The sequence below is a fragment of the Panicum hallii genome, chromosome 6 (assembly GCF_002211085.1).
Source record: "Panicum hallii strain FIL2 chromosome 6, PHallii_v3.1, whole genome shotgun sequence".
Taxonomy (NCBI): domain Eukaryota; kingdom Viridiplantae; phylum Streptophyta; class Magnoliopsida; order Poales; family Poaceae; genus Panicum; species Panicum hallii.
This window is the reverse complement of record NC_038047.1, coordinates 23,032,557-23,059,173: the sequence shown is the minus strand read 5'-3', so window position 1 is coordinate 23,059,173 and position 26,617 is coordinate 23,032,557.

Below are 26,617 nucleotides of genomic sequence, written 5' to 3'. Positions count from 1 at the left end.
ATAAGGATCTACTCTTTGTTGCTTTTCAGCTGAAAACTCTACCCAAAACCTGAAAAGCCTGCATAAGTCTAGATACATGGCTAAGTATACCATGAGCGGGTAAGTCTTGCTGAGTATTAGTATACTCAGCCTTGCTTTATTGATGTACTTTAGGTAATCTCCCTTATGAGCCAGCATTCATTACACCGTGGCCCTACCCCTTGCCTAATGGTTGGTCCGTGGAGTGGGATCCGTCCCCGGCCAACACCGATTCCGCCGAGTGATATCATGCCAGGGCTAGCATGATATCTGTAATAACGACGTGTACGATATTTACGCTTTTAAACTCCGCTGCTTTGGCTTAAAAACTTAAACCTATTTTGTAATAATCTCCCTTCACTAGGAACTGATGATGTTTGGTGTACTTTTGTAATATAAATGCCTGTGATGTAAAGTGTAATGGCTTTTATATCTCTGGACTCGCCTTCGTGCGAGGTATCTTGTTTGATCCTGCATTCGGTGGTTTATCGGGACGTTACCCGACAGGCCAAGGTATTATACCGTTTGAAGCACGAGGTAGCCCTCAAGAGAGGACTCGCGTACTTGAGCCGGTATAATTTAGGTTGGTTCTGCCATAGCTGGTATCAGAGCTAACAAGTGTACCCTGGAGATATATTAGCCCTAAAAGTAATTTTATAGTATAAAATTTGATTAATCAAGTATTTGCAAACTACGTTGAATTCGTTAAGGTTTAGGTATAGTACGTAAAGCCCTAGGGTGATATTTAAGGGAAAATAGAGGTGGCTGTACTATATATATATAAATCTAACCTCCAGCATTACTTTTTGTCAAAACTTAAATTCATGCACAACCCGACCTTACTTTCTGTAACGACATCTTCGATCGTGAGGTAAGAAGGTAAGGATCCTCAGCCAACTGAGGGAGCTTGGCCTTCCTGTCGGTGATGCGAACCGAACGCTGTTTCTCAAGCAGTGGCTTACTTGAGATGCTGCCAATGTACCAACTTTGGTTGACTACATTGGGAGTAGATGGTTCGGCGCAGGGTATGGCGATCGCTGTTCATACCCCCGTATTTTGCGGTACCCCCGTGAATACGTTGTTTCGATAACGTATGTTAACGTTGTCTGTACGGCGGTAAGTGTACAGATGTTGTTTCTATAGTGAGCAGTAATGAATGGGGACGCTTTCATGACATGCTGGCATGAAAGGTTCATTGGATATATATATATATATATTGTGGTTTTTTGCAGGTACACTAACCACGAAACTAGGACGGATAGAACTTATCGACTAGTTAATAGAGAGAGACGTATTTGTATTATGCCACCGTAACTAACCACGTAAGACCAAGATTACTTGGCAGTTATTCTTGTTTGTGAGATCGAATAGTGCGTGCATGCATAATACATTAATCAACAAAATGGATCTTTAATTGTGTTGCTTTAAGAAATAGGTAACATGTTGGTATTTCTTAGTTTGGGTAAATAACAATCTTTAGCTAAGTTTCTTAAGTATCCATCTGATTTCCAGCCTTTGCTGTTATCAGAATCAGCTATCTTAATCCCTTTACCTTGAGAGCTTTCCGCAGGGTAAATATATCTTACCATTTGCATTGTTGTCGCAGATGGCTGCTCCTTCCAATGCCTTTTGGGATCAGGAAGAGCACTTCCACACCAATGCTTTACATTGGGAAGGGTTTCCTTGTCTCTTGTGGGAATCCTTAAGTCTATTCCATTATACAGAGCCTCCTCAATACGATGGGGTAGAATATCGTGAAGAAGGAGTTCCTCGGTGCTGGGTTAAGATGATAATTCCTCAACACCCTTTCCGCTCCTCATGGCATCCCATAGAAGTGGAAGTGGTTGGATATCGTCTAGTTGATACCCTTGAAACTGCTGCCTTGGAGGCTATCAAACTTTTCTGCAATCAGCATCCGACTGAAGTTGCTGCATATCCTATTGGTTTATTTCCTACCATTGACCCTGATAATTCAGAATAGAATTTTCGGACAGAGCATCTTGGTCATATGCTAGGAGATCTGGCTGAAGAAACCGTTCGTATCATTACCAGGTTCATGGATGCGCAACATCATTACCAGATTCTACTGTGTCACGGTGTGAATCAGTTAACTGGTGTGGCTCAAAGCCACTATCGGAATGCTGACCGTCAAGTGACCCAAATAGTGGAATTACAAGCCTTGGTGACTCAAAAGGATGAAATCATTGCAGCAAGGGATGAGACAATCCTCCATCGAGAAGATCAGATCAATGAGAGTGATCATATTATCACTCAGCGTGACACTGTTATTGAGTTCCTACAGGCACAAATTCATGATCTGATACTTGAAGCTGATGATGCCCAGGCTCACATTGAGGAACTGCAGCAGCAACCGATACTTCCCGCTGCACCTGTAATGCCTGAAGAAGAAGAAGAAGATCTGGAAGAGATTGAGGGTGTTTCAGAGATTGACTCCGAGCACAGGGATCCTGTTCTTAGTCCCTACCACTCCTCTTCTGGCAGTCAATCTTCTATAGGCAACTTCGACGATTTTTAGTTAGCAAATCGTCGACTTTCTAGATGTAACCTATGGGAAGTGTAATAACTTAGGTAGTGGGTAACTTATCTAGATCTCGTGCCATTTGTCGTAACCTAGATGGCCTGTGTAGGGATCTTTTGGATGTGTGATGTGGAGAACAATCAGAATTGGTGTTGTAATATAAGCTTCCTGTTTTTATCATCTTGTTCACTATCCTTATGGTTCTAAAATGAGATGATTGAATGGAATGTATGCATTGTTCATCTAATAGTGTATCTTCTGAAATTGGGAGTAAGGCTATATGGTTAATGATGGACATCTCCTTTGTTTCAGATGGTGGGAGCCCCGCGCGGAACCCCAGAAGGTTTCCGGGCTGATCAGGCCAACGGTTCTCAACAACTGCCACCACCACCTCCCAACCTCGCCGAGGTAATGGCTCGGCAAACTGAACTTCTCAACTTGCTGGTACAAGCACAGCAGAACCAGCAACGCCAACAGTTCCGAGGAGGTCGTGATGATCACAATCCTCCCGTGGCCAGTTACCAGGATTTCATCAGTACCCAGCCTCCATTCTTCAGTAAAGCTGAAGAACCCTTGGATGCCGATGCTTGGCTCCATATCATTGAATCGAAGTTCGCTCTATTGACAATACCTTGTGCGGACTCAAGCAAAGCTTCCTTTGCCGCCCAGCAACTCCGAGGTGCTGCTCGGATCTGGTGGGACAATTTCTATGCCATGCAACCTGCAGGGCATGTTATCACCTGGGATGAGTTTCGGGCAGCCTTTAGAGCACACTATATTCCTGAGGGATTGCTGGAGCGAAAGTTGAAAATATTCTTGGCACTTACTCAAGGCGCCAGTGCAGTCCTGCAGTACGCACAGAATTTTAATCATCTGTGTCAATATGCGGGATATCATGCGGATAATGATGCCAAGAAACAAGATCGTTTCCGTCGAGGCCTTAATACCAAGCTCAAGGAACGCCTGAACCTTGTGAGGGCAAATACTTTCAGCGAGCTGGTTAATATGGCCTTAACTCAAGAAGATTGCATTATGGCACATTATGCTGAGAAAAAGAGAAAGAACCCTACTGGACCCTCGAGTGCTCAATCACCGAGGTATCGGGTTGTTCCCAATACACCGTCCAGAGTACCACAGCGGAATGCCCCAACTGGTAGATTGGTTTTCAGGCCGCCCCAACAGCAAGGAAGGTACAAACCTCCTGTTCCTCCGCAACAACCGCAACAATTTGGCCCACGGCCAAATGTGCAACAAGTGTCACAGAGAAGCAGCAATTATCGCTGTTTCAATTGTGGAAGCGCGGATCATTTCATCAGAGATTGTCCGCGGCCCAAGAAACCTAATCAAGGGCAGAGCTCTACTCAGGGGAACCAGAACAAGGGCAAGAAACCGGTAATGCAAGTCCGGCAAAGGCGGATTAATTTCACCACCCTGGCAGAACTTCCCGATGGAGCTCCCGTCATGTCGGGTACATTCTCTATTCATCACAAACCAGTTGTTACATTATTTGATTCAGGAGCAACACATAGCTTTATTAGTAACAACTGTGGTACCCGAATAGGACTTGATCTTAGTTCTACCCAGGTGTCATATATGATCTCTACCCCTGGAGGAAATATTACCTCCAACCAACTGAGTAGAAATGTGCCAATTCAGTTAGGTAGTAAAGAAATCAAAACTGATTTGGTTTTACTAAGTTTGGAGGGTATTGATATTATACTTGGGACAGACTGGATGACTAAACATCAAGTACGGCTAGATATTTCTTCCCGAGTTGTTGAAATTGATTCACCATACTATGGGATCACCACCCTTTATCTGCCTCAGCCGAAATGTTTGCATCCTTGCACCTATGCCATCACAAATATCCAAGTCAAGGATATTCCTATAGTATGTGAATACCCCGATGTCTTTCCAGACGATTTGCCTGGAATGCCACCAGATAGAGACATCGAATTTATCATTGAACTTCAACCGGGCACTGCTCCTATTTCAAAAAGGCCGTATCGCATGCCTCCAAATGAATTAGCCGAACTAAAAATCCAGCTCCAAGATCTTCTTGATAAAGGTTATATACGCCCAAGTGCTTCACCTTGGGGTTGTTCTGCTCTATTTGTCAAGAAGAAAGACAATAGCCTAAGGCTATGTGTCGATTACCGTCCACTCAATGCGGTTACCATCAAAAATAAGTACCCTCTTCCCCGCATTGACATTTTGTTCGATCAGCTAGCCGGAGCTAAGGTCTTCTCTAAGATTGACTTACGCTCTGGTTACCATCAAATCAAGATTAGGCCTTGTGACATTCCAAAAACAGCCTTCTCGACAAGATATGGACTTTATGAATATCTGGTTATGTCATTTGGACTCACTAATGCACCGGCATATTTCATGTATCTCATGAATTCCGTATTTATGCCGAAACTCAATAAATTCGTCGTGGTCTTCATCGATGACATTCTGATATACTCCAAAACCAAAGAAGACCATGCTAATCATTTACGTGTCGTTCTTTAATGACTACGTGATCATCGCCTTTACACCAAATTCTCGAAGTGTGAATTCTGGCTGGATAGTGTGAAATTTTTGGGACATACTATTTCCAGTGAAGGCATATCGGTTGATCCAACCAAAGTCCAAGAGGTTATGGACTGGAAACCTCCAACTTCAGTCCATCAAATTCGAAGTTTTCTTGGATTGGCGGGATACTATCGCCGATTCATTCCAGACTTTTTCAAGATAGCTAAACCCATGACTGAGCTATTAAAGAAAGAAGTTAAATTTTGCTGGAATGACAAATGTGAGGAAGCATTCCATACCTTGAGAAAACTTTTGACAACTGCTCCAGTGCTAGCTCAACCCGATAGCACTCAACCTTTTGATGTCTATTGTGATGCTTCCGGAATTGGCCTTGGTTGTGTCCTTATGCAAAACAACCGGGTTATTGCTTATGCATCCCAAGCACTTCGGACTCATGAGCAAAACTATCCAACACATGATCTTGAATTAGCATCAGTTATCCATGCTCTCAAGATCTGGAGACATCATCTTATGGGCGCTAAGTGTAATATCTACACTGACCATAAGAGCCTCAAGTTTATTTTTACTAAAGCTGATTTAAATATGAGGCAAAGGCGTTGGTTAGAATTGATTAAAGACTATGACCTTGAGGTACACTACCATCCAGGCAAAGCTAATGTGGTTGCGGATGCCCTTAGCCGCAAAGCACACTGTCATTGTTTATCCATAACAACTTTCAGTGACACTCTCTGCCATCAGATGAGAAAGCTCAATTTAGAGATCATTCCTCAAGGTAGTCTGAATCTTCTATCCATTGAGTCTACTCTTCAAGATAGAATCATCATGTTGCAACTACATGATGAGGGTATCAAAATCATCAAATCGAAGCTATCTCTGGGAGAAGCCAAATATAAATGCTTTCACACTGATCATCAAGGAGTCCTATGGTTCAACAATCGCATTGTTGTACCTAAAGATCATTCACTACGTAGACAAATCCTTGATGAAGCCCATCTATCCAAATTCTCTATTCATCCTGGTAGCACCAAAATGTATCAAGATTTACGACAACATTTTTGGTGGACCAGAATGAAAAGAGAAATTGCCAAGTACATATCTGAGTGTGACACCTGCCAGAGAGTCAAAGCCAGCCACATAAAAGCTTCTGGCACACTTCAACCATTACCCATTCCGTCATGAAAATGGGAAGACATTAGTATGGATTTTATTGTCGGTCTTCCCAACACATCTCAAAAACATGACTCCATATGGGTAATCATTGATAGACTCACAAAAACAGCTCATTTTCTTCCTGTACATACCACTTACTCTGCTAAGAAGTATGCTGAAGTCTATCTGGATCAAATCATTCGATTGCACGGTGTTCCTAAAACTATCATCTCTGGTAGAGGGCCCCAATTTATTGCACGATTTTGGGAACAATTACAATCAGCTCTGGGAACTAAACTGATTCGAAGTTCCGCATATCATCCCCAGACTGATGGGCAGACTGAGCGAGTCAATCAAATTCTTGAAGACATGCTCCGAGCTTGTATTATTCACTATGGTACAAGCTGGGATAAATGCCTTGCTCTAGCTGAATTTTCTTACAACAACAGTTACCAAGCTAGTCTTCAAATGGCTCCTTTTGAAGCATTATATGGTCGAAGATGCCGAACTCCTTTGAGTTGGTCAGAGACCGGTGAACGCAAAATCTTCGGACCAGACCTAGTCGTTGAAGCCGAAGATAAGGTTAAGGTTATTCAATCTAATCTTAAAACCGCTCAGTCCAGACAGAAAAGCTATGCGGACAGGAGAAGAAAACCTTTGCAATTTCAAATAGGAGATTTTGTCTATCTCCGAGTATCTCCTACCAAAGGTATCCAACGTTTCAGCATAAAGGGGAAGTTAGCACCTCGATATGTCGGACCTTTCGAAATTCTCAATGTTTGTGGCCTAGTGGCTTACAAACTTCGCCTTCCGTCTCAATTGGCTGCCATTCATGATGTCTTCCATGTTTCTCAACTTAAGAAGTGTGTTAAAATACCCACGGAAATCGTTGAGACATGTGCCATTGAGATTGAACCCGATCTATCATATATCGAACAACCCCTTCAAATCCTGGATACCAAGGAAAGACTCACCAGAAAAAGGGCAATTAAGATGTACAAAATCTTATGGGATCATCACACCGAGGAAGAAGCGACTTGGGAAACAGAGTCTTATCTTCAACGAAATTTTCCAGACTTCCTTCAAACCAATCCGCAAATCTAATCATCCAATTCTGTTCAGCTTCAGAATCTCGGGACGAGATTCTTTTTAAGGGGGGAAGGCTGTAACATTCATGTAATTAGAAATATAGACACTAGGTATTAGTGAGTTGTATGTATGTTATGGTTTGTACAGAGAACTAGGGGTACATTTGTAAATTATGAATGTTATAAGACCCTATGTGCAATTGTGTAAAAATGCTCTTAAATGTCAAAAATCAAATGTCTATAGAGAAGAAAAGTACAAATATTAAGTAAAACCTAAGAAAAATAGACTTTTGTTGGAAACTAAGGACCTATGTGTAATTAACACAAAGGTATAAGGGTTTACATGTAAAATGGTTGAAAGATAAAAGTAAAACTTAGTTTTACTTAAGGGCTAAAGTGTAAAAAGGCTAGTCATGATTACACTGCAGGCAATCTTGCAAAAAGACCCTAATCATTAAGACATTTTTGTTTGAATTATAACAAAAAGTTTATAAATTGAGTTGTGTTCAAAAGTTTAAAATAAAACTGTATCCTTTGAGATTTTGAACTTGAACCCTAAAGCATTATTGTAGGGTTTGAAATTCTGTACAACTTTGCTTTAGACATTTTTCTCACTAGAATTTTGTATCAATGGGAAATCTTTCTTTATAGAGGAGTCCCTGGAAGTTTTTCAATTTGCGAATGGGTCCTTCTGACTCCTGTCTGCTTTCTTCTTCCTCTGTCACCGCCGCTTCCCCCTCTGCTCCACTCTGCCTCCACCGCTGACTGCCAGCACAGGACCCCGAGCTCCACCTCCAGCTTCTGCACGTGCCCACGTGTCGCTCCTTGCTTTTCCCCGCCGCTGTTCCCCTCCTTTCCTGGCCTCGTGCGCGCGCGCCACGACGACCCCGAGCCTCCGCCAGCCGCCACCTCCTCGTCGCTGTGGATAGCCCACCGCCGAAGCCTTAACTCTCGGTCTCTCGAGTGCAACAGCATCACACTAGTCTCTACGTCCTATTCCTTCAGTTCCAGAGCCATATTGCAAGCCACCAACCCACATTTCGTCGCCGTCGTCTCCTCTTGCTCAAAGCCGCGCACGGCACGCCCGTGGGCAGCCCACACCAGAACCTCTCCGCCCCAATCCCTCCTCGTCCAAGCTTCCCCGTGCCTTGCTAATACTCGCCAAGCCCTCAGAGCTCCTCAATTCCGGTCGGAACCCAGTTTCCGACGGAGCGCCGCCGCCGCCGCCTCGGCCTCACCGTGGAGCTCCCTCTCCCGGCCTTCCCTAGCCCAAATTGATCCCGGTTCAAGCTTTCTTACAACCCCAGGAAGCTTCATGACCCTTCCATTGTCATCCAAATGCCCGGAGTACCGCCCCCACCGCTCCACCTCGCCGCCGGCCGCAAGCCTCCGTCGCGCCATCACTCCGAGCTGTCTCTCCTCGATTCCGAGCTAGCACAGGTGCGCAAGGCGCCCTAGATGCTTCTCCACCACTCTGTCCTCACCGCCGGCGCTCGCCGTCGCCGGAGTAAGCCGGTCAACATCGTGTCTCTACCTTGACCGGGGGAAGGACTGCGGGTTAGAAGAAATAGAAGTCTAGGGGGTTTTGTGCAAAGGAGTAGACTCAGGGAAATAGTAACCGAAGGACCTCTTGTGTAAATTGTGCTGCCAACTTAGAAATGCTATATCTATTCGGGGAAAAATCATAAAAATACAAACTAAATTTTGCTGGAATCCTTAGATAAAGATCTACAACTTTACTTAAGGGATAAACTTCAGTTTCTGAATGTTTTGTGCTATACTTTAAAGGTTAAGTTTAGTCACTTATAGGCTTAGAAAATGCATAGTAATTCATAGAAAAATGATAAAATTGTAAAACCAGTTGTGTTAAGTTTCTTTTAACATGAAGAATTTAAGAAAAATAATTATCCTAGTAATTAAGTATTATTTTCTTTATGTCCAAGTTTAATTAGAAATAATGTGTAGTTTACTTTATATAATTAATATTTATACATTTAAATGTTCAAAAAAAATGGAAATATTGTAGGGTACTGTTTTTTTTAAGATATAACCTGTTGTTAGAATTTTCAACCAAGGATTAGGTGTCAAACAAATTGGATATAATATAATTGGTCTATAATGTAATAGTAACATAAGTTTCATGTAAATAATTAATATAACAAATAACTAAAGTTATTTAATATAATTGTTAGGAACCACCCTACCTGTTGCTCCATGCCACTAGTTAGATAATTAGTGTAGCTAACCCTATTATTTAATGGGTTTAGATAAAACACATAATATCCGATAAATGACTGCCCAGTATAGGGTAGTTAGATGGTTTGTTGTAATATGATGTTCTTTTGTTTGGATTGCAACTTTATTGTGAAATAACATAAAAGTATATGCATTCCATAACTTGTAACTTTGCATCTCATATAGACTCGACCACTCTCGCTGACGGAGATTATCAGCTAATCCCGGAACCAGAAGGAGGTTATTCTGAAGATCCCGGGAATCTTGTCGCGGAATTCTCTGAAGCCCCGAACCAAAGTTCGGAAGATATTAATTTGACTAACCCCAACCCCACCAGCGAAGGCAAGCCCTGGACATTGTGGCAGAACCGTCTGAATTATTCCGGTTCAAGTGCACTAGTCATCATTTACAAAGACAAGATGATCTCAAATGCGCTTCAAACGGAATAACCCATGGGTCTGTCGGGTCACTGCCCGATGCAACCACGGTTACACAGGATCGGAGTAGGTCATACTCATACAAGATGAACTCCAGGTACATCACAACGCAAACCTTTATTACATAGTAAGCAGTATTATTACAAACTAGTTTTTCTCCAGCCCTGACTGGAGCAAATAAACAAGGGGTTATTAAAAACAACGGTAAACACCCGTTGACCAAAGTCATAGCGAAAAGACAACGCGACTAACAACGTCGCCATCAGCAGCACCATGCGTAGCCCAGTCGATGGTGTCACTCCGAAGGGTCAATGCTGGCCGGGGACGGATCCCATTCCACGGACCAACCAGGCGGAACAGCAAAGGGGCAGGACGCATTATCAGCCTGATTTTCAACCGGCATTCCTGAAAGTAGATCTAGCAAGACTGAGTATACTAATACTCAGTAAGACTTACCCGGCTTTGGGTATACTTTAACCCGTAACTAGACTCATGATGGCATTGTAGGGTTTTGGGTTTATTTTCAGCTGAAAAGCAATAAAGAGTATAGTCTAATTTCAAGTTTTAGCTTTCAGATTCTAGTTTGATTAGTTAGTCTAGGTAAGCACCTATACTAAACAAACAAGATAGAGAATTTCATTCATCAAGATTTTTCCATCAACAATTACACTTTTTACTCAATGTGGTAAAAGGGATAAGCAGTCTCAATCTTCGTGAGAGGCGGACGATCCGGACCGAATTTTCAACCTTGCAAGGTAAACCTAACACACACGCTTGGAACATCCAACGATGATTCCGAAGCAACCGTTTACCTTTCATTTCGGGTTGTGGATCAGGGCCACCACAAGCGACTGCAGGACCATACGCACACCCAATGTGTGCAGGACGTACGGCTGTAGCGCGACTACAAACCGTACTCCTGGTTGCCCTTGCAACACGTATTTCCACACGTCGAATTGAGTAACAAGAAGAACCAAAATACGAGTGGTGGGAGGTATGTCCACTTGCCGGGCCGATCGGTTACTAGGCTTACCGCTTACCATATTTCGCGGCATGTGGCCAGTACTTTCAAAAGCTTAGCCACCACTACCACACATTTCGACCTTATAGTTTTCATCAAAACAGACAGGGCAAAAATTCCAGGTCATGATACAACACATGACCCTGTCCATTGTCCTTATAGTGGGTGCAAAATTGTAAACAAGCAATTCCTATATCGCGCGAGTGACAGGAAATCACTCGACTTTTACCGATCCTATTTAGCAGAGCATCTAATCGATAGGACCTTAGGTGCAATACATTGGTTCCTAGGATTCATGCATCTAGGGTTTCAAGCAATTCCTAATAACGTAATGCATAAAATACATAAAGATATATATAGATTGCAGTATAATAAAATAGTAGGTTATGTCCGGGGCTTGCCTTCAGAAGCGAAGTTAGGGTCAGATGAGTTAAAAACTTCCGAACGTCGGTTCGGGGCTTCAGTCACTTCTTCAGTAGCTTGGACAGAATCTTCAGATAGCCCAGTTTCGGGTTCCAAGATCAACTCGTAGTCTCCGTCTTCAAGCGTCGACGAGTCTACATGATATGCAAGGGTTGATTTTTAGTGACAAATATGTTGAGTCTTTCCTTCATGATAAAGTTGTAATTTAACAATCAATACACACTTAGCATCAACAATAAAATGACAAACTCATTAAACAACGAATAATTGTCCTTAAGTAAGTATCACAAAACTAAGGCAAATTATTCCTAATCATAGGTTTAGATACCTTTAGCATAAAGTATAATCAAAGTTTAATTGTTTAAACCTATTTTAACCAATTTTTAAAAATTTCTTAATTTACAAAATTGCACTGGTCTTGAAAATTTCACACAAAACTAAACACTACTTGAACTAACTAGTAGCCAAGAATTGCAGGAAATAAACTTAAATCACACCAGTTATACACAAAAGATCCCTTTTGAAAACATTTAAATAACTTAAAAACTAGTTGATTTCAAACTACACCTTAGTAACAAAAGTTGTAGAGCTCATTTTTATGAACATAACAGAACTGGTTTTACCATTTTTGGATTTTTCTACCATTGCCTATGAATTTTCAAAGTTGGCTGAAAAGGAAATGGAAAAGGTTACTGATTCTTTACAAACAGGCCCCTGGAAAGTTTTAAAGCAAAGCAATCGGGTCCCTGGCCGGCTTTCCTCTCGGAGACAGATCGACGGCGATCAATTCCGGCGAGATAGCTCGCCGGCGGCGAGGGGAAAGGGAGGGGAAATGCTCAGGGGCTTACAAGGGACTCGGGGGTGACCGGAGTTGGGCCGGGGAGGAGCTGTGGCGGCGGCGCGACGGAGGACAGAGGCGGCGGCGGCGGCTGGAAGCTTGGCGGCGACATTCCGGTGGCTGGGGGTCGGGGAAGGGACGACGGGTGCCTGGAGAGCTTCGTGAGGTTGATGTGGTGCTGTTAGTGTGCTTGGCCGGGGCGGAAAAACACTGGTGGAGCAGAACGACGACGAGGCCGAGCTGCGGCGGCGGGGAAACGACGGCGTGCTCGTGGGCAGGCGTCTCTGGTGGAGGAAATGGAAAATGGCCAGCATGATGAGCTTCAGGAGGATGAGGTGGTGCTAGTGGATGTCGGGGTTGAGTGTGGGAGGCTCTGGAGGAGGCTGCCGACGGCGAGGCCGAACGGCGGCGCAATGGCGGACGGCGGCGAGGCGCGGAAGAAGGAAGCCGAGGTGGAATTGAGCGCGGAGAAGTGGTAAAAGAGCTCGAGCAGGTGGCCACAGAGCTAATTATGCATTTGGGGAGGCTTTGGAGGGCGGCGAGCAGGAGCTGGACGCCGGCGACGTCGTGGCGGCCGTGGAGGGCTCGGGAACGGCGTGGCAGCTCGGGAAATGGCCACCAAGGCCTGGCAAGCGGCGGGGACAGGTGCGCTGGAGGTGGAGGTGGCACTGGCGAGCGGCGCGGGGGCAGGTGGCAGCTGGGGCAGCTCGCCGGAGTTAGGCGGCGGCGCCAGCAGCTCTCGGGCAGAGCAGAGCAGCTGGAGGTGGACGACAAGGACTTAGTTGCAATTGTTCAAAAGTCCAGGGGGCTCACTGTAAAGCTGGAGTAACTTTTAAACTAGAGCTCAAATGAAAATGCTCCAAAAACCAAAAGTGTAGAGAATAAAAAGTTCTACACTTCTGCTTTAGGGTTCACCTTCAGAAGAGTTGAGGTTTCAAAGTTATTTTAAAAACCATATAACTAATCAAATTCCTTTTAAAACCTATTTAAATTTTACATTTCAAACAACTCCTTGGTTTGTTTTCACTTTTCACAGGGGTTTAAAAGTAAAAGCATCATTTGCAAAACAGCCCTTCCTATATTTCAAAATTATCCACTCCCACACACATTTGCACACAAAACCCTATATTTTTCTAGAATTACAGAAAACACCCTAAAATCTTGTCCTTAAATAATACACAAGAGCACATCCTACACTCAATGCACTAAGTCTGGCTCCCATATACCTGAGGTGTCACAGACATAATCCCTACTTTATTACACTGAAAACTATACTATTTATATATATCTTTATGCATTAAGTTCTTAGGAGTTGTTTGGAAACTTAGTTGCATAACTCCAGGAACCTATGTGTTGAACACTAGAACTTGAGTCCGAATAGTTGCTCTGCTTATAGGACCGGTAGAAGTCGGGTGACTTCCTGTCACTCGCGCGATATAGGAATTGTAATGTTTACATTCCGCAATCACTATAAGGATGACGGACGGGAATTATGTGGAGTATCATGTTTGAGATGATACCCCGTCTGTGTTGCTGAACTGGATAAGGCCGCAGTGTGTGGTAGCGGTGGTTAAGCGTTTGAAAGTACTAGCCACATATCGTGAAATATGGTAAGCGGTAAGCCTAGTAACCAATCGGCCAGAGGAGTGGACATACCCCCCACCACATATATTTGCTTCTTTTGGTTACTTTGTTCGATGTGTAGGAATACGTGTTGCTGGGCAACCAGGAGTACGGGTTTTGTAGTCGCGCTACAGACGTACATCCTGCACTTTGGAAGTGCGTATGGTCCTGCAGTCGCTTGTGGTGGCCCTGATCCACGAGTCGGAATGAAAGGCAAACGGTTGCTTCGGAACGACCCTTTGGTGTTCCAAGCGTGTGTGTTAGGTTTACCCTTGCAAGGTTTTGAAATTCGATTCAGGAATCGTCCGTTTCTCATGGAGATTGAGACTGCTTAATCCCTTTACCACATAGAGTAACAAGAGAAACTTTGTGACTATCAAAGATGATGTTTGATTAAAGATTCTACCATGTGTGAGTAGTTATAGGTGCTTACCTAGAATGGTTAATCAACTAGAATCTGAAAGCTAAAAGTTGGAAATAAGGATCTACTCTTTGTTGCTTTTCAGCTGAAAACTCTACCCAAAACCTGAAAAGCCTGCATAAGTCTAGATACATGGCTAAGTATACCATGAGTGGGTAAGTCTTGCTGAGTATTAGTATACTCAGCCTTGCTTTATTGATGTACTTCAGGTAATCTCCTTGATGAGCCAGCATTCATTACACCGTGGCCCTACCCCTTGCCTGATGGTTGGTCCGTGGAGTGGGATCCGTCCCCGGCCAACATCGATTCCGGCGAGTGATATCATGCCAGGGCTAGCATGATATCTGTAATAACGACGTGTACGATATTTACGCTTTTAAACTCCACTGCTTTGGCTTAAAAACTTAAACCTGTTTTGTAATAATCTCCCTTCACTGGGAACTGATGATGTTTGGTGTACTTTTGTAATATAAATGTCTGTGATGTAAAGTGTAATGGCTTTTATATCTCTGGACTCGCCTTCGTGCGAGGTACCTTGTTTGATCCTGCATTCGGTGGTTTATCGGGACGTTACCCGACAGGCCAAGGTATTATACCATTTGAAGCACGAGGTAGCCCTCAAGAGAGGACTCACGTACTTGAGCCGGTATAATTCAGGTTGGTTCTGCCACAGACCATGAAGTGGTCAAGAGGATGATTAGGGCTTTTTCGGTAAGGAACATAACCTTATGTACCTTGATAAGGGAGAGTCCCAACTACAAGAAGATGACACCGGAAGAAGTACTTGGCAAGATCATCAACCATGAGATGATGGAAAGTGAAGCCAAGTATGTTAAGAGCTTGTCCAAGGGAACCTCAACCTCAAGAGGGCAAGACATTGCCCTCAAGGAAAACAAGAAGGAGAAGAACAAGAAAGTAGTGCAAGAATCCTCATCAAGTGACAGTGATAGCGATAGTTGAAGTCTTGATGATGATGACATGGCTCTTCTCATGAAGAACTTCAGCAAATTGATGAGAAACCGCAACTACAAGGGCAACAAGAGGCATGAGAGTTCCAAAAGGAGGACAAAAAGAAATTGCTATAATTGTGGCAAGAGTGGGCACTTCATTGCAAATTGCCCATATGAGAAGAAAGAGGACAAGGAAGAGAAGAGGAAGGACAACAAGGAGAAGAAGTACTTCACCAAGGATAAGAAGTTCTTCAAGAAGAAACAAAGTGGTGAAGCACATCTTGGCAAGGAGTGGGACTCCGATGATGAGAGCTCCAACTCGGATGAAGGAGAAGTGGCCACACTTGCCTTTAACAAGACTTCTCTCTTCCCCAACCTCAAGGATAGGAAAAACATCACTCACACTTGTCTCATGGCAAGGGGAGGTAAAAGAAAGGTAAAAACCATCCCATGTTCTTCTCCTAAGTACACCACTAGTGATGATGAAAGTTCATCTAGTAGCTCTAGTGGAAATGATAATGATATTGATATGATTGCCATGCTCAAGAATCTAGATAAAAATGCCATTGCTAAGTTTAACGAACTCATGGAAGAGTTAAATGAGAAGAATGACCTCCTTGAGAAACAAGAGGACTTGCTCATTCTTGAAAAGAAGAGAAACCTTGAACTCAAGGAGCTCATAACTAAGCAAGAAGAAAAATGTAAGGCCTTGGACAAGGAACTTGTGGAAAGCAAGGAGACTAACACTAGTCTCAAGAGTGCAAATGTTGCACTTCAAGATGAACTTATTTGCTTAAACAAAAGCCTTGAATTGCAATTTGACACTCTCTTGTCCAATGCCTCAACATCTCAACATGATCCATCAATTAGTCTCTCCATAGCACAATCATGCATTAGATGCAAAGATATTGATGTTGATGCTTGTGCTACTAATGTAAAGTTGATTGAAAGCTTGAAAGTTAAGATCACATCCTTATAAGGTGAGGCACAACAAAAGAAGAAGGATCTTGAGGAGGAAAAACTCAAATATGCAAGAGGTGCATACTTGAACTCAAGACGCCCCAACATCAAGGATGGTATTGGTTTTCAACATTTTGAAAAGCATAATGCAAGAGTCAAGATCAATGGGCATGAGTTCCCTAAGTTTGTGAAGGAAGAAGCAAGTGGGAGAGTGGCTCCCGGAACTGGGCACCCGAGAGTGCCTTTTCATGCACCATATTGTCCCCAGCCTCCTAAGCAGCAAGAGTTTCCACCAGAAGGCGAGTCTCCTCCATCAGCTCATTCTCCACCCCAGCCCACTATGGATATGCCCTCCACTTCGGCGATGCCTTCCTCTACTAGGACTCGTCCTCGCAAGAAAGGCAATGCCTTTATTTCTGGCTTGAAAGCTCAGTTCAAGGTATGCCGCAACACCAACGATGTAGTTCGTGCTCACGCTCGGGCAAATCAGCAGAGCATCAACAGGATTGAGCGCCACCTTGGCATTGAGGAGACGGATTGGCCCGCATTTCCACCTTCTCCTCCTCGGTACTTTCCAGCTGCGTGGCAGCATTATGATGTTGGTGATGATGATGATAATGATGAGGATGATGAGTGATTACTGCTCCTAGCTTCCATTTGTCTTTTCTCTTTTTGGTACTTGATGCCAAAGGGGGAGAAGATTGTATCCTAGCATTCCTAGCATTCTTATCTTTCCATCCTTTAGAGTCGTGGTGAGACTTTGGATGTATGTGAGACTTGGCTTGTATCGTATTTGAACTAAGTTGGCTTGTAATCTCTAATTTCTTTTTATGGATGATGCTTTGTTTGGTTGTGATCTTATTGCTTTTCTATGTTTGTAAAATCATGTGGTATTCTATTATCTTGGTTTTATCTCATCATGATGCTTTGACTTTATTTGGTTTTTTCATTATAAAATGGATTTCATGTATATCTTGTGGATGAATGGTTTTAGGGGGAGCTCTTGCAAAAATTTTCCTCTATATTGTGAAATGACATCCTCAAGCTCTTTTGAATTCATTGTTTTTATAGTTTCATTTTGGTTGTCATCAATCACCAAAAAGGGGGAGATTGAAAGTGCATCTAGGCCTAATGACCTATTTTGGTGATTTATAACAACCTAAATGTGTATCTAATGTTTCAATTGAGAATAATGAGTAGGGGTCAAAGAAACCAAAAAGGAGAAAAGAAGAAGAACCAATTCCGACGATTCGTTAAAATTGGAGAACGGTACCGGTTCAAGAAATGTGGTTCAAGCGAAGATAATTCTTTGTTTTATATTTTCTTGAGTCTAGGTATACCGTACTATCAAGGGGGATGTGGAAAGTGTGTGGTAGAACACAAATAAACCAAATCCGGAACCCATGCCTTGAACAGAAAAATGCAAACCCGAGTGGTCCTGGCGGACAGTCCGCCAGGACACTAAAAACAGCCTAACGGCTAGTTTTTAGTGAGGCTCTATGTATATCCCTTTGACCCCAACGGGAAAACTCTCCTGCCCAACTACATAAGCTGAGCCTCAAGCACATTCTAAGCACTCCAAAGCTCCCCAAAGTGAAACCCTAGCTTCTCCACTCCAAATCCTTGGTCTAGGGTTGGGTTTGAGCAAGATTCAAGCTTTCCCCAAGAAATTCACCTCTCTTGGGCATCTCTTGGCTCTCTCCATCACTTTCCACATCTATTACTCTTGGAGCTTGGCTCCTAGATGGTTAGAGGTGCTCAAGAACAACCAACTCATGGTGTGGTTGGATTGAGAAGTTTGTATTACCCTTGTTGCTAGTGAAAAGCTCAAGTTTGACCTTTGTGGTTGCTTGAGAGAGGAAAGGGTTGAGAGGAACCCGGTCCTTTGTGGACTCCTCAATGGGGACGTAGAATCCTTGAGTGGATTCGAACCTTAGGTGAAAAATCTTGTGTCTCTTGTGTTTGATTACTTCACTTCATCACTTGCGCATTTGTTATATTTGCTTTTTGTATCTCCGTGTAGTATTCTTGCTCGATCTACTTGTATACCTATCTTGTGCTAGATTGCTTCCGCATTTAGTGTTCCTAACTTGTATTAAAGCATTTCTATTCAAATAGATTTTGTATACAAGTTTTAGTTTTCGAACGGTTACATTTCATACCCGAGACTGCCTAGTGGACATTGGAAGTGCCCAGCGGACAGTCCCAGCGGACGGTCCACCAGGCAGCCTCGGACTGAGTTCTTGTGTGCAGGTTTTAAGCAACGATCACCTATTCACCCCCCCTCTAGGCGTACTTTCACTTGGGTGCCCCCCGAGCTGAATCCTTCAACTAATTGAAGATATCGGCTCTCCAATCTCCCTAGTCCAGTAGGTACACCTGATGATTTGATCCATCGGTTTTGTACCCTGAAGCCAGTTGCGCCAGATCATTGGCCTCTGCATTCCGAGCTCTAGGTATCCAATAGAAATTTATATACCTGAACTGGGCTAGTAGTTCCTGGCATTGCACCCACAATGGAAATAGTAGCTCACTTTCACACCTGTATTCTTCTGTGAGTTGGGAGATTACAAATTTTGAGTCCCCGAAGACTTCTACTGCTTCGGCTCCGACCTCCAGAAGCAATTCCATGCCTTTATGCACCGCCTCGTACTCTGCAAGGTTGTTGGTACAGGTAGTAGGTAATCTGATCGAGAAAGAATACGTTGCCCCCCGAGGCGATGCCAGCAGGATGCTGATGCCACATCCGTCTCCACAAACTGATCCGTCGAAGTACATAGCCCAAGCTTGTACGGAAAGCGCTGCTATGTTGTTATTAACCCTCTCAGCAATGAGATCCACTAATGCCTGCCCTTTGACTGCTTTTGCAGGTTGATATCGGATATCGAACTCTGATAATGCAAACATCCATTTTCCCAATCGGCCTTTCAACACAGGCGCCGATAGCATATGCTTTATAACATCCGATTTGCAAATGATGATTACCTCAGCCGATAACAGGATATGGCGAAGCTTGGTGCATGTAAAAAATAAGCAAAGGCAGAGTTTCTCCATATCGGGGTACCTTGTTTCTGCGTCCAGCATCCTTCTGCTGAGATAAAATACCACCCTCTCCTTGCCATCATATAATTGTACTACCACTGAAGCAATAGAGGTGTCGCCGACTGGCAAATATATGTAAAATGGCCTATCTTGTTGTGGTGGCACCAACATAGGCGGTCTCGACAAGTATTCTTTAATTTCTTCGAATGCCCGTTACTGTTCTGCCCCCCAGCGGAATTCTTCATTGGTTTTGATTTTCACTAACTCCATAAAGGGTTCAATCCACCCAGATAGATTAGAAATAAACCTCCTGATGAAGTTAATCTTGCCAATAAGCTGCTGGAGCTCCTTCTTGGTAGTGGGTGGCACCATAGTGGGTACAGCTTCCTGACTTTTTAGGCCAATCTCTATTCCTCTTTCATGAACCAGAAAACCCAAAAACTGCCCAGCTGACACGCCAAAGGCACACTTTTTTGGGTTCATCCTGAGCCCGAACTTTCTAGTTCGTTCCAGAACCTGCTGTAAATCATCCAGATGTCCCTCGACCGATGCTGACTTTACCACGACGTCATCGATGTAAATTTCCACCAGATTGCCGATCAAATCATGGAAGATATGGTTCATGGCACGCTGATACGTAGCACCAGCATTTCTCAAGCCGAAGGTCATAACCACATACTCGAACAGGCCCACCGCTCCAGGCACTCTGAATGTAGTTTTGTGTATATCTTCAGGGGCTATGAAAATCTGATTGTAACCTGCGTTACCATCCATGAAACTTAAAATTTTATGGCTGGCAGTAGCATTGATTAAAGTCTCTACAATAGGCATTGGGTATTCATCCTTCGGAGTGGCCCTATTGAGGTCCCTGAAATCTACACACACCCACCATCAGCCATCCTTCTTCTGCACGGGCACAACGCTGGAGATCCATTCGGCGTACCTGCAAGTCCTGATAAATCTTCTAACATCTTCTCCACTTCTTTTTTCACTTCAACTAGGACATTGGCTTTCATTTGGCGTGCCCGCTGTTGGAATGGTCGAAATCCACTCTTAAGAGGGAGCTGATGCTCAACTATACTCCTATCCAGCCCAGGCATCTCTGTGTAATCCCAGGTGAAGCAATCGGCATATCCCTTCAGCAAAGTTATCATCGGCTCCCATAGGGATGGATGCAATTTCTTACTTATGAACATTGGTCGTGGCTTATCCCTAGGACCAATATCTATCTCCTCAAGTTCGTCAGCCGATGTGAAACCATCCTCCATTAGATCAATGCTGCAGATGGAAAAAGAAGATAGTAAAAGGAATTCTGGCCGATCGTTAAGATCGGCCGCTCCACGCATCCCATTATTTTCCAAGTTTTTACAAAAAGAATAAGGCCGGCTGCCAGCGCTGGCCATCCCATAACAACTATGTAAAACACTTGACATCAAAAATTTAATTTTTTGGGGCCGATTGCAGGAATCGGCCTTCATAACTTCGCTGTAATGCCTCGTTTCATGCGGCTCCTTTATTCTGTAAGGCCAGTGGATAAGACCAGCCTTACTCCGTTTTTTGTAGCCTCGATGCGATCACACCCTTCTAAGCTCATCCCTGAAATTGGCTCTTGATCTTCCGCATCCCAGATGCTCATGGCAGCATGTGAAATTTCAATCGAGTCGTCTGCCTGGACCACTTCCACCTCGTCTCCATCCCACTGGATCAAACACTGATGTATTGTGGAGGGGATGCAATAGTTAGTGTGAATCCAGTCCCTGCCAAGTAAAACATTGTAGGTACTTTTGCTATTAACGATGAAGAACGAGGTCGGGACGGTCTTGTTTCCAATGGTGAGATCTACACTGAGGACGCCCTGAGCTTCTGAAGTCTGCCAATTAAAGTCACTTAGCGTGACATTAGTCTTGATCAGGTCTCCGGTGGACCGCCCCAAACGGTGCAGAACTGAGTATGGCATGATGTTAACTGCCGCTCCCGTATCCACCAGCATCTTGTTAACGGGCTGACCGTTAATATACCCTTTAAGGTATAAAGCCTTCAGGTGCTTGTAATTCTTGGCCTATGGCTTTTCGAATATCACCGGCCGTGGTCCCAAATCAAGCTGGGCTACCGATGGCTCCTCGCGGGTCCGAGCATGGAATTCTGCAGGAAGTACAAAAACCATATGTGTATCAGCCGATACCTTCTTATCAGCTTTTGTTGACTTGGGCCGCCATTCCTTTCTGGAAGGGCGTGACTCCTTCACCTGCACATAATGGACTTGTTCTGCCAGATCCGGTCGCGCTTTTCTTAATGTCTCGATGTACTTGGCCTCGGCTTCTTCCAAGCTACCTAGCCGCTGAACCGTGCGCTTCTGGGAACGATTAAGTCCATCAGGGCACCAACATGGACGATGATACCTTCCCTTCGTGGTGATCGAACCCGCTCTTGCCGGGTTGGAGCAGGTCCTAGCCGCCGAAAAACTGAGTCCCTTGCATCTAGCTTCACAGGTCCACACTCTGGGCAATCCCTGATAGTAGGCAGCCGGCTCATACCGGAATCCCAACAGTACCTGAAAAATGGGCAGTGCCAATGATCACGGGCATCTTCGTGCTTCCTCAAGCGCTTTCCAGTGCGATGCTCATATTCTTCTTCCTCAGATTCCCGCTGGAGGCGCTGCTGGTACTGGTATTCATATTTCCTGAGAAGATCAGAAGAAGTTGGCCGTTGATTCCTCACATACCTTACTTGTTCTTCTGTGACATATTCTTTCTTCTCTTTTTGGGGCTGATCGCTGGGATCAACCTCTTTGTTCTTGACCTAGCGGCGTGATGTCACCCCTGCCATGTTGATGCTGAGCGTGAAGTCCAGCTATCTCCTTGCAGACCGGTCATAATTTTCTACCATGTTTACTCCGGGGAAAGGCTGAGTGTCAACTTTCATGGCGGTCTGGCCTAGGATCAATCGGCCCTGCTCAATAGCCGATTGGATTTGCCGACGGAGCTCCTTGCAATCACTCGTGCTGTGGGTAAAGGAGTCATGCCATTTACAATATGATCTTCCTTTCAACTCCTGCGCCATGGGAGGTTTGTATCCTTCTGGAAACTTCAACTGTTTGTCTTTTAATAATAAGTCAAAAATTTGTTCGACTTTACCCACATCAAAGTCAAACCCCTTTGCAGGCCCAGTTTGCTTTACCCACTTGCAAGGTACAGGATTTGCGCCGCGAGCCCATTCTGCAACTGATACTTCCAGTTCTTCCCCGGAGTCATCGGCTTCTTCTGTATCAGCTCCCGCCACTTGACGCTTAAACTTTTCTTGGTACAGCTCAGGATGACGCTGCTCATGCATCGTCAGCTTCTGGACTAGATGCGCCAAAGAGGTAAATTCCAATTGAAAAGCCAGATCTCTGATCGGCTTCAATAATCCCAATGATGCCAATTCAACTGCTTCCTTTTCTGAAATCCGTGTTGAATAACATCTGTTCTTCATCTCCCTGAAGCTTCGAACGAACTCTGCCACGGTCTCTCCACGCTTTTGTCGTACCTACGCTAGATCGACAATTCCTGCCTCTGCAGCTTCTGAATGATACTGAATATGGAATTTGTAACACCCTGAGGTAATTTCTTTAAATTTAAATAAAATTATTTGGGCTCAAATAAAATTTCCAGCGTTTTTCCTAATTTATCTTGCATTTAAAGTAATTTTATAACGCAAGTAATTAAAATTTATTATAGGATCAACTTGCTTGTGCATTCATGCTGGAGCATTGTTTTATTTGTGTGGAGTTTGTTAGTTTTGAATTCAAATTTATTTGAATTCAAATGGATTTGTTTGAGTGGTTTGAGAGTAGAAAAGAAAAAGGAAAGAAGAAAAGAAAAGAAAGGGGAACAGCGGGCCCAGCCCAAAACCCCTCTCCCTTTCTCTCTCTCGGGCCTCCCTTCCCCTCCTCTCCCCGCGTGGGCCGCGCCCCGGCCCAGATTTCCCTCAACCCCGCGCCTCTCTCTTCTCTCTCTTTTCCCGCGGCCCAGCACGCGCCCGGCCTGTCTCCCTCTCCTCTCCTCCCTTTCTTCCCCCACATGGGCCGTGCCAGCCCAGCGCACGCACCCGCTCCGGCCCAGCGCACGCACCGCTCCCTCGCTCAGCCCACGAGCGCAGCGCTCCTTCCTCTCTCTGACGAACCGGGCCCACCTGTCATCCCCATCCTCCCGCACTCCGTCCCCGCAACAGCCGCGCTGCGGCACGGCCGACATCCCCGGCTCCTCCCCGCCCGACCCGCACGTCGAGGCCTGAACCAGACCTATTTAAGGCGGCGCCTGCACCTAGGGTTCCCCAAGTCGCCGCCATACCCCCCCCCCCCGCACGCCTAACCCGAGCCACTAATCGCGCTGCCGCCGCCGGTGCCGCGGGCCACCGCCGTGCCGTCTTTCCGCCGCTCTCTACCGTTGCTCGGGCACCGTGGGGATTCCCCGGTGGGGTAAGGTCGCTCACTCGCCTCACTTCTCCCTCGGCCTCGTTTCCCCGCAGCCGCGCGGGCTCGCCGGAACTCCCGAGCCACGGGCCGCCGCCGCCCGGTCGCCACGGCCAAGTTGGCCGTCCCTCTCTCCCCCAAAACGATTCCCCGTGCGCTCCTCTGTCTTCTCGACCTGATCCCGTCTCAAACCAACCACGGGAGCGCGGGATCGCATGTCCTCCGGCGAAGCGCCGCCGCCCTCCTCTGCGTCCAGTCTCTGCCGCCGCTGGAGCTCCAGCTGGGGATCTTATCCACCGCCAGATCCTTTCCTCAGCTGATAGATTTAGATCCGACGGCCGTGATCAACCCAGCCCAGTCAACCGAGATCTATACCGGTCAGCCGTGCGTTTCTTTTGCAGTTTAGCCCTTAACGTTTTCGGGAATCAACCCGCGCTCCTGCGTAGTTCAAAAGAAATTGCTGCGAGGTCCTGTTTTATTCGTTTAAGCCCCTGAACTTCCTGGAATTAGTGGCCGCAGTACATGTCTTGTGTTTTCACGCGCTAGCCCCTAAGTCTATGCTTTAATTACGTTTAGGTCCACAGTTTTCGCACAGAACCCCCTGGAAGTTCTGTTTTCCTCGCAAATAGGTCCCTGGATCTTGTTTCAAGCGTAGTTTTCGCGTCTTAGCTCCGTTTTAGGTGTTCTTTATATCCACGCGATCGTTGTAACGTGTAGAATAGTTCTAGGCTAGTTTTGTGTGCTGTTCTATTGTATTGGTGTACTGTTTTCTTATAGTTTGCTTTGGTTATGCATGTGTGTATGTGTGGACTATGTTTGATGATCGTGAGTAGACGCGGAGCCTTTGGAGCAGTACCAGGAGCAGCCATCTTCCGAGCAGTTCGAGCAGCAGCCAGGAGAGTATGAGGAAGGCAAGTATAACATGAACCCCCTATCACTTTTAAATACAATTTCATACTGAATGCCTATAAGGACTTTCCTAGCCACTTCATATCCTATGTATATATCCTTTGGGTTGCATTTTGGTTAGTTGTGCTAGGTTGCTGCGCTATAACACACTTGGTCCTTTTTAATTAAATTTGATTAATGGTCTTATGCAACTTAATCCTGAGAGTGACCCTCTGTGCTGTGTGCTTGAGTGGCTCACGTCTCCGTAAAAGATGTTTTTATTAGAAACATGGTTTAGGGGGCCAGCACGGTGCTTAGTGCTTGGTTGGCCACTCTCCATAAGGACCGGTTCATAGAGCGACAACCTGGGACAACCGCGCAACCACAAGACTGGAATGGGATGGTCTTGACTTACTAATTAGGTCGTGTTGGTTCGGGAGTAACTTACCTGCGTGGGCAAGAGGGGTGGTAAGCTTCAATGGTCCCTGCTCCTCCGGCTTGGTCTGTGCTGTGTGTCTTGTACCCCCGGAGGTGGGCCCCATCGTTGCTGATCCAGAATCCTTAGCGGTTACACCTTACCAACGTGATCCTTTGTAACGGTCTCGTAGTGTGCTTGCTAGCCATCTCACCTAAGGAAGTGTGATGAACAACTAGCGTAGCTCACGACTTGTGGGTAAAGTTGTGCAACCTCTCGAGAGTGTAAAACTGATATATCAGCTGTGCTCATAGTCATGAGCGGCCCAGATCCTCCTTCTGATTAGTGGGGTTATCAACCTTTGATTAGGGAGATTCCCCGGGTGGTTGTGGTTTGGATGGTTCTCAGTATTTCTTAGTTAATATTGATTAATTTCTTATGCAATTGGGTTATGGTAATTCATCCACTTGTAGTAACTAGCTTTAATAAAACTTACCAAGACTAAAAGCTAATGCAGTTGAGTCAGCTAGCCTAGAGCCTCATAGTTTGTGTTATACTTGTTGAGTACGAGTTTGTACTCACCCTTGCCTCTCTTCTCTTCTGTTCTCTTGGATATCTTCGACTGCTGCTCAGTGCCCGGCAACGTGGAGAACTGATTCTTGATTCAGTTGTAATAAAGATATTCATTTTATAATTTATACGCTTTTATTCGTGACATGTGTTGTGATATCTTGATAATCTGTTGTATATATGCGTGACTTGATCCTGTCGCATATATGATTGCTCGATTTATGTTCTTATAAATCGGGTGTGACAGATTGGTATCAGAGCCGTGTTGACTGTAGGACGAAGCCTAGGTAGAATTGGTCGAGTTTGGGATTTCTCCTCCTTTGCCTTGCTTCCGCAAATCTTCAAACATCATTTCCTGTCTCTAGTCCTTGGGTCTTAAGTCCTTGATTTGCTATCCTCCCTACCTTTTCTGAGAGATAGCTTGAGCTTTCCGTAGACGTTGGCCTGAGTCGACTAATCTTATAAGCTAAAAGTTTAGGTTGTCCTGATGAAAGTACGCTAGAATGAGGATGTTGGTCGAGTAGTGTGATAAACTCGACTAAGTTGTGAACATTGAATGGTTGTTATTGTGCAAATGTATGATTTGGATCTTTGGTTGATTGCATAGTTTAGTAGTTAAACTTGTTCATGCAAATCGACCCTAACCCAACTTGAACTAAATAATAAAATTGAGTTAGGACGTTGGGGGTAAAACCTATATTCTTTTCTTTCTGTCATATCCTTCTGAAGTTTCATCTCCGCAGCTGCATGATATCTTATTCTCATAAATTTCGTTTGTTGCAATCAGATGGTGAACACCAGGCGCACCGGTTCCGGTTCTGACCAGCAGGAGCAGAACAACCAGAGTACTGGTCAGCCGCTGCCGATGCCGCCACCACTGACCCCGAAGCAGTTCTTCCAGCTCCAGATGCAGATGATGGCGACCCTGAACAATACTGTTCAGGCTCTGCAGCATATCCATGCCCAGCCACCACCTCCTCCGCCACCTCAGCCTCGTGATCGGCGTGTGGAT